The sequence below is a fragment of the Phalangium opilio genome, unplaced genomic scaffold, assembly GCF_054372755.1.
Source record: "Phalangium opilio isolate 3A_F unplaced genomic scaffold, DU_Popi_V2 ptg001675l_1, whole genome shotgun sequence".
NCBI lineage: Eukaryota > Metazoa > Arthropoda > Arachnida > Opiliones > Phalangiidae > Phalangium > Phalangium opilio.
Window position 1 is genome coordinate 1,195,863 of NW_028324261.1, and position 12,559 is coordinate 1,208,421.

Here is a 12,559-nt window from a genome sequence, read left to right on the forward strand (position 1 = left end):
CAGGGGCCGAGATATTAAGCAAAATGTTCGTCAACTTTGGTATCGTCTCACTTATTTTTATTATGTTACTTATGATTTTTGCACTAAACTTTGGAGGCTCATAACTTTTGTTCTACAAGAGATACTGGGATCTCCTTTGGATATGTTATAGTACTCTTTGCTCCCCATACAAGGATACTTTAAACTTGAGGCTACCTCAATATCGTCGTCAACTTATTTTTTGTCTCACTTATTGTTAGAAGGTTACTTTTGATTTTTGAAAATAAAGTTTGCAGGCTCGTAACTCTGGTTCAACCAGAGATACGGGGATGTAAATAATGTGACCTTGACACAAATGTTCGGATAATTATAAAGGTCTTTGCATGTTCCAAGCAAAAAAAAAAACTTCGCGGTTTCGAACCTGTGGCCTTCCGGGAGTGAGGCGGATGCGATAACCGCTACACTAAAGATATGTTATTATTTTTAATCGAAAGAACAGGTTCAAGTAATTAAGCAATACATGAACAAACAAACCCCTCCATAGAAAATGCATTAGACTATACTTTGCAGGCTCGTAACTCTGTTTCTACTGTAGATACGGCGAGGTCCTTTGAGTATGTTATATTCCAATTTGTCCCCCATCTAACCATACTAAAAACATTGAGCTACGAAAAACAGGGGCCGAGTAATTAAGCTAAACGTAAACAAACAACCCGTCCAAAGGAAATGCATTAGACTATGCTTTGCAGGCCCATAACTCTGTGTTTACTAGAGATACGGGGATGTCCTTAGGATATGTTATAGTCCAAATTGTCCCCCATCTAACCATACTAAAAACATTGAGCTACGACAAACAGGGGCCTAGATATTAAGCAAAATGTTCGTCAACTTTGGTATCGTCTCACTTATTTTTATTATGTTACTTATGATTTTTGCACTAAACTTTGGAGGCTCATAACTCTTGTTCTACAAGAGATACTGGGATATCCTTTGGATATGTTATAGTACTCTTTGCTCCCCATACAAGGATACTTTAAACTTGAGGCTACCTCAATATCGTCGTCATCTTATTTTTTGTCTCACTTATTGTTAGAAGGTTACTTTTGATTTTTGAAAATAAACTTTGCAGGCTCGTAACTCTGGTTCTACCAGAGATACGGGGATGTAAATAATGTGACCTTGACACAAATGTTCGGATAATTATAAAGGTCTTTGCATGTTCCAAGCAAAAAAAAAAAAGCTTCGCGGTTTCGAACCTGTGGCCTTCCGGGAGTGAGGCGGATGCGATAACCGCTACACTAAAGATATGTTATTATTTTTAATCGAAAGAACAGGGTCAAGTAATTAAGCAATACGTGAACAAACAAACCCCTCCATAGAAAATGCATTAGACTATACTTTGCAAGGCCCATAACTCTGTGTCTACTAGACATACTGGGATCTCCTTTGGATATGTTATAGTACTCTTTGCTCCCCATACAAGGATACTTTAAACTTGAGGCTACCTCAATATCGTCGTCAACTTATTTTTTGTCTCACTTATTGTTAGATGGTTACTTTTGATTTTTGAAAATAAACTTTGCAGGCTCGTAACTCTGTTTCTACTGGAGATACGGGGATGTCCTTTGAGTTTGTTATAGACCAATTTGTCCCCCATCTAGCCATACTAAGAATTAGGGCTTCGACAAACAGTAGTCGAGTAATTAAGCTAATCGTAAACAAACAAACCCCTCCATAGGAAATACATTAGACTAAATTCTGGAGGCTGGTAACTCTGGTTCTACAAGAGATACGGGGATGTAAATAATGTGAACTTGACACAAATGTTCGGATAATTATAAAAAAAAACTTCGCGGTTTCGAACCTGTGGCCTTCCGGGAGTGAGGCGGATGCGATAACCGCTACACTAAAGATATGTTATTATTTTTAATCGAAAGAACAGGGTCAAGTAATTAAGCAATACGTGAACAAACAAACCCCTCCATAGAAAATGCATTAGACTATACTTTGCAGGCCCATAACTCTGTGTCTACTAGAGATACGGGGATGTCGTTAGGATATGTTATAGTCCAAATTGTCCCCCATCTAACCATACTAAAAACTTTGGGCTACGACAAACAGGGGCCGAGTACTTAAGCAAAACGTAACGAAACAAACCCCCTCCATAGGAAATGCATTAGACTATACTTTGCAGGCTCGTAACTCTGTTTCTACTGGAGATACGGGGATGTCCTTTGAGTATGTTATAGTCCAATTTGTCCCTCATCTAACCATACTAAAAATATTGAGCTACGACAAACAGGGGCCAAGTAATTAAGCTAAACGTAAACAAACAACCCGTCCATAGGAAATGCATTAGACTATATTTTGCAGGCCCATAACTCTGTGTCTACTAGAGATACGGAGATGTCCTTAGGATATAATATAGTCCAAATTGTCCCTCATCTAACCATACTAAAAACATTGAGCTACGACAAACAGGGGCCGAGATATAAAGCAAAATGTTCGTCAATTTTGGTATCGTCTCACTTATTTTTATTATGTTACTTATGATTTTTGCACTAAACTTTGGAGGCTCATAACTTTTGTTCTACAAGAGGTACTGGGATCTCCTTTGGATATGTTATAGTACTCTTTGCTCCCCATACAAGGATACTTTAAACTTGAGGCTACCTCAATATCGTCGTCAACTTATTTTTTGTCTCACTTATTGTTAGAAGGTTACTTTTGATTTTTGAAAATAAACTTTGCAGGCTCGTAACTCTGGTTCTACCAGAGATACGGGGATGTAAATAATGTGACCTTGACACAAATGTTCGGATAATTATAAAGGTCTTTGCATGTTCCAAGCAAAAAAAAAAGCTTCGCGGTTTCGAACCTGTGGCCTTCCGGGAGTGAGGCGGATGCGATAACCGCTACACTAAAGATATGTTATTATTTTTAATCGAAAGAACAGGGTCAAGTAATTAAGCAATACGTGAACAAACAAACCCCTCCATAGAAAATGCATTAGACTATACTTTGCAAGGCCCATAACTCTGTGTCTACTAGAGATACCGGGATGTCCTTAGGATATGTTATAGTCCAATTTGTCATTCATCTAAACATACTAAAAACTTTGGGCTACGACAAACAGGGGCCGAGTACTTAAGCGAAACGTAAAGAAACAAACCCCCTCCATAGGAAATGAGTTAGACTATACTTTGCAGGCTCGTAACTCTGTTTCCACTGGAGATACGGAGATGTCCTTTGAGTATGTTATAGTCCAATTTGTCCCCCATCTAACCATACTAAAAACATTGAGCTACGAAAAACAGGGGCCGAGTAATTAAGCTAAACGTAAACAAACAACCCGTCCAAAGGAAATGCATTAGACTATACTTTGCAGGCCCATAACTCTGTGTTTACTAGAGATACGGGGATGTCCTTAGAATATGTTATAGTCCAAATTGTCCCCCATCTAACCATACTAAAAACATTGAGCTACGACAAACAGGGGCCGAGATATTAAGCAAAATGTTCGTCAACTTTGGTATCGTCTCACTTATTTTTATTATGTTACTTATGATTTTTGCACTAAACTTTGGAGGCTCATAACTTTTGTTCTACAAGAGATACTGGGATCTCCTTTGGATATGTTATAGTACTCTTTGCTCCCCATACAAGGATACTTTAAACTTGAGGCTACCTCAATATCGTCGTCAACTTATTTTTTGTCTCACTTATTGTTAGAAGGTTACTTTTGATTTTTGAAAATAAAGTTTGCAGGCTCGTAACTCTGGTTCAACCAGAGATACGGGGATGTAAATAATGTGACCTTGACACAAATGTTCGGATAATTATAAAGGTCTTTGCATGTTCCAAGCAAAAAAAAAAACTTCGCGGTTTCGAACCTGTGGCCTTCCGGGAGTGAGGCGGATGCGATAACCGCTACACTAAAGATATGTTATTATTTTTAATCGAAAGAACAGGTTCAAGTAATTAAGCAATACATGAACAAACAAACCCCTCCATAGAAAATGCATTAGACTATACTTTGCAGGCTCGTAACTCTGTTTCTACTGTAGATACGGCGAGGTCCTTTGAGTATGTTATATTCCAATTTGTCCCCCATCTAACCATACTAAAAACATTGAGCTACGAAAAACAGGGGCCGAGTAATTAAGCTAAACGTAAACAAACAACCCGTCCAAAGGAAATGCATTAGACTATGCTTTGCAGGCCCATAACTCTGTGTTTACTAGAGATACGGGGATGTCCTTAGGATCTGTTATAGTCCAATTTGTCATTCATCTAACCATACTAAAAACTTTGGGCTACGACAAACAGGGGCCGAGTACTTAAGCGAAACGTAAAGAAACAAACCCCCTCCATAGGAAATGAGTTAGACTATACTTTGCAGGCTCGTAACTCTGTTTCCACTGGAGATACGGGGATGTCCTTTGAGTATGTTATAGTCCAATTTGTCCCCCATCTAACCATACTAAAAACATTGAGCTACGAAAAACAGGGGCCGAGTAATTAAGCTAAACGTAAACAAACAACCCGTCCAAAGGAAATGCATTAGACTATGCTTTGCAGGCCCATAACTCTGTGTTTACTAGAGATACGGGGATGTCCTTAGGATATGTTATAGTCCAAATTGTCCCCCATCTAACCATAGTAAAAACATTGAGCTACGACAAACAGGGGCCGAGATATTAAGCAAAATGTTCGTCAACTTTGGTATCGTCTCACTTATTTTTATTATGTTACTTATGATTTTTGCACTAAACTTTGGAGGCTCATAACTTTTGTTCTACAAGAGATACTGGGATCTCCTTTGGATATGTTATAGTACTCTTTGCTCCCCATACAAGGATACTTTAAACTTGAGGCTACCTCAATATCGTCGTCAACTTATTTTTTGTCTCACTTATTGTTAGAAGGTTACTTTTGATTTTTGAAAATAAAGTTTGCAGGCTCGTAACTCTGGTTCAACCAGAGATACGGGGATGTAAATAATGTGACCTTGACACAAATGTTCGGATAATTATAAAGGTCTTTGCATGTTCCAAGCAAAAAAAAAACTTCGCGGTTTCGAACCTGTGGCCTTCCGGGAGTGAGGCGGATGCGATAACCGCTACACTAAAGATATGTTATTATTTTTAATCGAAAGAACAGGTTCAAGTAATTAAGCAATACATGAACAAACAAACCCCTCCATAGAAAATGCATTAGACTATACTTTGCAGGCTCGTAACTCTGTTTCTACTGTAGATACGGCGAGGTCCTTTGAGTATGTTATATTCCAATTTGTCCCCCATCTAACCATACTAAAAACATTGAGCTACGAAAAACAGGGGCCGAGTAATTAAGCTAAACGTAAACAAACAACCCGTCCAAAGGAAATGCATTAGACTATGCTTTGCAGGCCCATAACTCTGTGTTTACTAGAGATACGGGGATGTCCTTAGGATATGTTATAGTCCAAATTGTCCCCCATCTAACCATACTAAAAACATTGAGCTACGACAAACAGGGGCCTAGATATTAAGCAAAATGTTCGTCAACTTTGGTATCGTCTCACTTATTTTTATTATGTTACTTATGATTTTTGCACTAAACTTTGGAGGCTCATAACTCTTGTTCTACAAGAGATACTGGGATATCCTTTGGATATGTTATAGTACTCTTTGCTCCCCATACAAGGATACTTTAAACTTGAGGCTACCTCAATATCGTCGTCATCTTATTTTTTGTCTCACTTATTGTTAGAAGGTTACTTTTGATTTTTGAAAATAAAGTTTGCAGGCTCGTAACTCTGGTTCTACCAGAGATACGGGGATGTAAATAATGTGACCTTGACACAAATGTTCGGATAATTATAAAGGTCTTTGCATGTTCCAAGCAACGTAGAAAGCCAAAGTTTTTCCACAATACGTGACGACCATTTAATTTCTGAGCTTCCGTGGCTCAATGGTTAGCGCGTTCAGCTGTTAATCGAAAGGTTGGTGGTTCGAGCCCACCCAGGAGAGGTGTTGTGGGGTCTCAGATGTAGCGTAAAAAGTCAAAACTTTTCCACAATACGTGACAACCATTTAATTTCTGAGCTTCCGTGGCGCAATGGTTAGCGCGTTCAGCAGTTAACAAATAATTTAGTGGTTCGAGCCCACCCGGGAGCGGCGTTGTGGGATCTCAAACGTAACGTAGAAAGCCAAAGTTTTTCCACAAAACCTGACGACCATTTAATTTTTGGGCTTCCGTGGCGCAATGGTTAACGCGTTCGGCTGTTAACCAATAGGTTGGTGGTTCGAGCCCACCCGGGAGCGGTGTTGTGGGATCTCAAATGTAACGTAGAAAGCCAAAGTTTTTCCACAATACGTGACGACCATTTAATTTCTGAGCTTTCGTGGCTCAATGGTTAGCGCGTTCGGCTGTTAACCAATAGGTTGGTGGTTAGAGCCCATCCGGGAGCGGTGTTGTGAGGTCTCAGATGTGACGTAAAAAGTCAAGAATTTTCCACAATACCTAACAAGCATTTAACTTTTGGGCTTCCGTGGCGCAATGGTTAGCGCGTTCGGCTGTTAACCAATAGGTTGGTGGTTCGAGCCCATCCGGGAGCGGTGTTGTGAGGTCTCAGATGTGACGTAAAAAGTCAAGGTTTTTACACAATACCTGACGAGCATTTAAATTTTGGGCTTCCGTGGCGCAATGGTTTGCGCGTTCGGCTGTTAACCAATAGGTTGGTGGTTCGAGCCCATCCGGGAGCGGTGTTGTGAGGTCTCAGATGTGACGTAAAAAGTCAAGGTTTTTACACAATACCTGACGAGCATTTAATTTTTGGGCTTCCGTGGCGCAATGGTTAGCGCGTTCAGCTGTTAATCGAAAGGTTGGTGGTTCGAGCCCACCCGGGAGAGGTGTTGTGGGGTCTCAAATGTAACGTAGAAAGCCAAAGTTTTTCCACAATACCTGACAACAATTTAATTTCTGAGCTTCCGTGGCTCAATGGTTAGCGCGTTCGGCTGTTAACCAATAGGTTGGTGGTTCGAGCCCATCCGGGAGCGGTGTAGTGAGGTCTCAGATGTGACGTAAAAAGTCAAGGTTTTTACACAATACCTAACGAGCATTTAACTTTTGGGCTTCCGTGGCACAATGGTTAGCGCGTTCAGCTGTTAATCGAAAGGTTGGTGGTTCGAGCCCACCCGGGAGAGGTGTTGTGGGGTCTCAGATGTAGCGTAAAAAGTCAAAACTTTTCCACAATACGTGACGACCATTTAATTTCTGAGCTTTCGTGGCTCAATGGTTAGCGCGTTCGGCTGTTAACCAATAGGTTGGTGGTTAGAGCCCATCCGGGAGCGGTGTTGTGAGGTCTCAGATGTGACGTAAAAAGTCAAGGTTTTTCCACAATACCTGACGAACATTGAAGTTTTGGGCTTCCGTGGCGCAATGGTTAGCGCGTTCAGCTGTTAATCGAAAGGTTGGTGGTTCGAGCCCAACCGGGAGAGGTGTTGTGGGGTCTCAGATGTAGCGTAAAAAGTCAAAACTTTTCCACAATACGTGACAACCATTTAATTTCTGAGCTTCCGTGGCTGAATGGTTAGCGCGTTCGGCTGTTAACCAATAGGTTGGTGGTTAGAGCCCATCCGGGAGCGGTGTCGTGAGGTCTCAGATGTAACGTAAAATGTCAGAGTTTTTCCACAACACCTGACGAACATTTAATTTTTGGGCTTCCGTGGCGCAATTATTAGCGCGTTCAACTGTTAATCGAAAGGCTATTGGTTCAGGCCCACCCGGAAGAGGTGTTGTGGGGTCTCAGATGTAGCGTAAAAAGTCAAAACTTATCCACAATACGTGACAACCATTTAATTTCTGAGCTTCCGTGGCTCAATGGTTAGCGCGTTCGGCTGTTAACTAATAGGTTGGTGGTTCGAGCCCACCTGGGAGCGGTGGTGTGGGATCTCAAATGTAACGTAGAAAGCCAAACTTTTGCCACAATACCTGACGACCATTAAATTTTTGGGCTTCCTTGGCGCAATGTTTAGCGCGTTCGGCTGTTAACCGAAAGGTTGGTGGTTCGAGCCCAACCGGAAGAGGTGTTGTAGGGTCACACATGTAACGTAAAAAGTCATAACTTATCCACAATACCTGACAACCATTTAATTTCTGAGCTTCCGTGGCTCAAAGGTTAGCGCGTTCGGCTGTTAACCAATAGGTGTGTGGTTCGAGCCCATCCGGGAGCGGTTTTGTGACGTCTCAGATGTGACGTAAAAAGTCAAGGTTTTTTCCACAACACCTGACGACCATTTAATTTTTGGTCTTCCGTGGCGCAATGGTTAGCGCGTTCGGCTGTTAACCAATAGGTTGGTGGTTCGAGCCCATCCGGGAGCGGTGTTGTGAGGTCTCAGATGTAACGTAAAATGTCAGAGTTTTTCCACAATACCTGACGAACATTTAATTTTTGGGCTTCCGTGGCGCAATGATTAGCGCGTTCAGCTGTTAACCGAAAGGTTGGTGGTTCGAGCCCATCCGGGAGCGGTGTTGTGACGTCTCAGATGTAACGTAAAATGTCAAAACTTTTCCACACTATGTGACAACCACTTAAATTCTGAGCTTCCGTGGCTCAATGGTTAGCGAATTCGGCTGTTAACCAATAGGTTGGTGGTTCGAGCCCACCCGGGAGCGGTATTTTGGGATCTCAAATGTAACGTTGAAAGCCAAAATTTTTCCACAATACCTGACGACCATTTAATTTTTGGGCTTCCGTGGCGCAATGGTCAGCGCGTTCAGCTGTTAACCGAAAGGTTGGTGGTTCGAGCCCATCCGGGAGCGGTGTTGTGACGTCTCAGATGTAACGTAAAATGTCAGAGTTTTTCCACAATACCTGACGAACATTTAATTTTTGGGCTTCCGTGGCGCAATTATTAGCGCGTTCAACTGTTAATCGAAAGGCTGGCGGTTCAAGCCCACCCGGAAGAGGTGTTGTGGGGTCTCAGATGTAGTGTAAAAAGTCAAAACCTATCCACAATACGTGACAACCATTTAATTTCTGAGCTTCCGTGGCTCAATGGTTAGCGCGTTCGGCTGTTAACCAATAGGTTGGTGGTTCGAGCCCACCCGGGACCGGTGGTGTGGGATCTCAAATGTAACGTAGAAAGCCAAAGTTTTGCCACAATACCTGACGACCATTAAATTTTTGGGCTTCCTTGGCTCAAATGTTAGCGCGTTCGGCTGTTAACGAATAGGTGTGTGGTTCGAGCCCATCCGGGAGCGGTGTTGTGACGTCTCAGATGTGACGTAAAAAGTCAAGGTTTTTTCCACAGCACCTGACGACCATTTAATTTTTGGGCTTCCGTGGCGCAATGATTAGCGCGTTCAGCTGTTAATCGAAAGGTTGAAGGTTCGAGCCCACTCGAGAGAGGTGTTGTGGGGTCTCAGATATAGCGTAAAAAGTCAAAACTTTTCCGCAATACGTGACAACCATTTAAATTCTGAGCTTCCGTGGCTCAATGGTTAGCGCGTTCGCCTGTTAACCAATAGGTTGGTGGTTCGAGCCCATCCGGGAGCGGTGTTGTGACGTCTCAGATGTAGCGTAAAAAGTCAAAACTTTTCCACAATACGTGACAACCATTTAATTTCTGAGCTTCCGTGGCTGAATGGTTGGCGCGTTCGGCTGTTAACCAATAGGTTGGTGGTTAGAGCCTATCCGGGAGCGGTGTTGTGAGGTCTCAGATGTAACGTAAAATGTCAGAGTTTTTCCACAATACCTGACGAACATTTAATTTTTGGGCTTTCGTGGCGCAATTATTAGCGCGTTCAACTGTTAATCGAAAGGCTGGTGGTTCAGGCCCACCCGGAAGAGGTGTTGTGGGGTCTCAGATGTAGCGTAAAAAGTCAAAACTTATCCACAATACGTGACAACCATTTAATTTCTGAGCTTCCGTGGCTCAATGGTTAGCGCGTTCGGCTGTTAACCAATAGGTTGGTGGTTCGAGCCCACCCGGGAGCGGTGGTGTGGGATCTCAAATGTAACGTAGAAAGCCAAAGTTTTGCCACAATACCTGACGACCATTAAATTTTTGGGCTTCCTTGGCGCAATGGTTAGCGCGTTCGGCTGTTAACCGAAAGGTTGGTGGTTCGAGCCCAACCGGAAGAGGTGTTGTAGGGTCACACATGTAACGTAAAAAGTCATAACTTATCCACAATACCTGACAACCTATTAATTTCTGAGCTTCCGTGGCTCAAAGGTTAGCGCGTTCGGCTGTTAACCAATAGGTGTGTGGTTCGAGCCCATCCGGGAGCGGTTTTGTGACGTCTCAGATGTGACGTAAAAAGTCAAGGTTTTTTCCACAACACCTGACGACCATTTAATTTTCGGTCTTCCGTGGCGCAATGGTTTGCGCGTTCGGCTGTTAACCAATAGGTTGGTGGTTCGAGCCCATCCGGGAGCGGTGTTGTGAGGTCTCAGATGTGACGTAAAAAGTCAAGGTTTTTACACAATACCTGACGAGCATTTAATTTTTGGGCTTCCGTGGCACAATGGTTAGCGCGTTCAGCTGTTAATCGAAAGGTTGGTGGTTCGAGCCCACCCGGGAGAGGTGTTGTGGGGTCTCAAATGTAACGTAGAAAGCCAAAGTTTTTCCACAATACCTGACAACAATTTAATTTCTGAGCTTCAGTGGCTCAATGGTTAGCGCGTTCGGCTGTTAACCAATAGGTTGGTGGTTCGACCCCATCCGGGAGCGGTGTTGTGAGGTCTCAGATGTGACGTAAAAAGCCAAGGTTTTTACATAATACCTGACGAGCATTTAACTTTGGGGCTTCCGTGTCGCAATGGTTAGCGCGTTCGGCTGTTAACCAATAGGTTGGTGGTTCGAGCCCATCCGGGAGCGGTGTAGTGAGGTCTCAGATGTGACGTAAAAAGTCAAGGTTTTTACACAATACCTAACGAGCATTTAACTTTTGGGCTTCCGTGGCACAATGGTTAGCGCGTTCAGCTGTTAATCGAAAGGTTGGTGGTTCGAGCCCACCCGGGAGAGGTGTTGTGGGGTCTCAGATGTAGCGTAAAAAGTCAAAACTTTTCCAGAATACGTGACAACCATTTAATTTCTGAGCTTCCGTGGCGCAATGGTTAGCGCGTTCAGCAGTTAACAAATAATTTAGTGGTTCGAGCCCACCCGGGAGCGGCGTTGTGGGATCTCAAACGTAACGTAGAAAGCCAAAGTTTTTCCACAATACCTGACGACCATTTAATTTTTGGGCTTCCGTGGCGCAATGGTTAACGCGTTCGGCTGTTAACCAATAGGTTGGTGGTTCGAGCCCACCCGGGAGCGGTGTTGTGGGATCTCAAATGTAACGTAGAAAGCCAAAGTTTTTCCACAATACGTGACGACCATTTAATTTCTGAGCTTTCGTGGCTCAATGATTAGCGCGTTCGGCTGTTAACCAATAGGTTGGTGGTTAGAGCCCATCCGGGAGCGGTGTTGTGAGGTCTCAGATGTGACGTAAAAAGTCAAGGTTTTTCCACAATACCTGACGAACATTGAATTTTTGGGCTTCCGTGGCGCAATGGTTAGCGCGTTCAGCTGTTAATCGAAAGGTTGGTGGTTCGAGCCCAACCGGGAGAGGTGTTGTGGGGTCTCAGATGTAGCGTAAAAAGTCAAAACTTTTCCACAATACGTGACAACCATTTAATTTCTGAGCTTCCGTGGCTGAATGGTTAGCGCGTTCGGCTGTTAACCAATAGGTTGGTGGTTAGAGCCCATCCGGGAGCGGTGTCGTGAGGTCTCAGATGTAACGTAAAATGTCAGAGTTTTTCCACAATACCTGACGAACATTTAATTTTTGGGCTTCCGTGGCGCAATTATTAGCGCGTTCAACTGTTAATCGAAAGGCTATTGGTTCAGGCCCACCCGGAAGAGGTGTTGTGGGGTCTCAGATGTAGCGTAAAAAGTCAAAACTTATCCACAATACGTGACAACCATTTAATTTCTGAGCTTCCGTGGCTCAATGGTTAGCGCGTTCGGCTGTTAACCAATAGGTTGGTGGTTCGAGCCCACCCGGGAGCGGTGGTGTGGGATCTCAAATGTAACGTAGAAAGCCAAACTTTTGCCACAATACCTGACGACCATTAAATTTTTGGGCTTCCTTGGCGCAATGTTTAGCGCGTTCGGCTGTTAACCGAAAGGTTGGTGGTTCGAGCCCAACCGGAAGAGGTGTTGTAGGGTCACACATGTAACGTAAAAAGTCATAACTTATCCACAATACCTGACAACCATTTAATTTCTGAGCTTCCGTGGCTCAAAGGTTAGCGCGTTCGGCTGTTAACCAATAGGTGTGTGGTTCGAGCCCATCCGGGAGCGGTTTTGTGACGTCTCATATGTGACGTAAAAAGTCAAGGTTTTTTCCACAACACCTGACGACCATTTAATTTTTGGTCTTCCGTGGCGCAATGGTTAGCGCGTTCGGCTGTTAACCAATAGGTTGGTGGTTCGAGCCCATCCGGGAGCGGTGTTGTGAGGTCTCAGATGTAACGTAAAATGTCAGAGTTTTTCCACAATACCTGACGAACATTTAATTTTTGGGCTTCCGTGGCGCAATG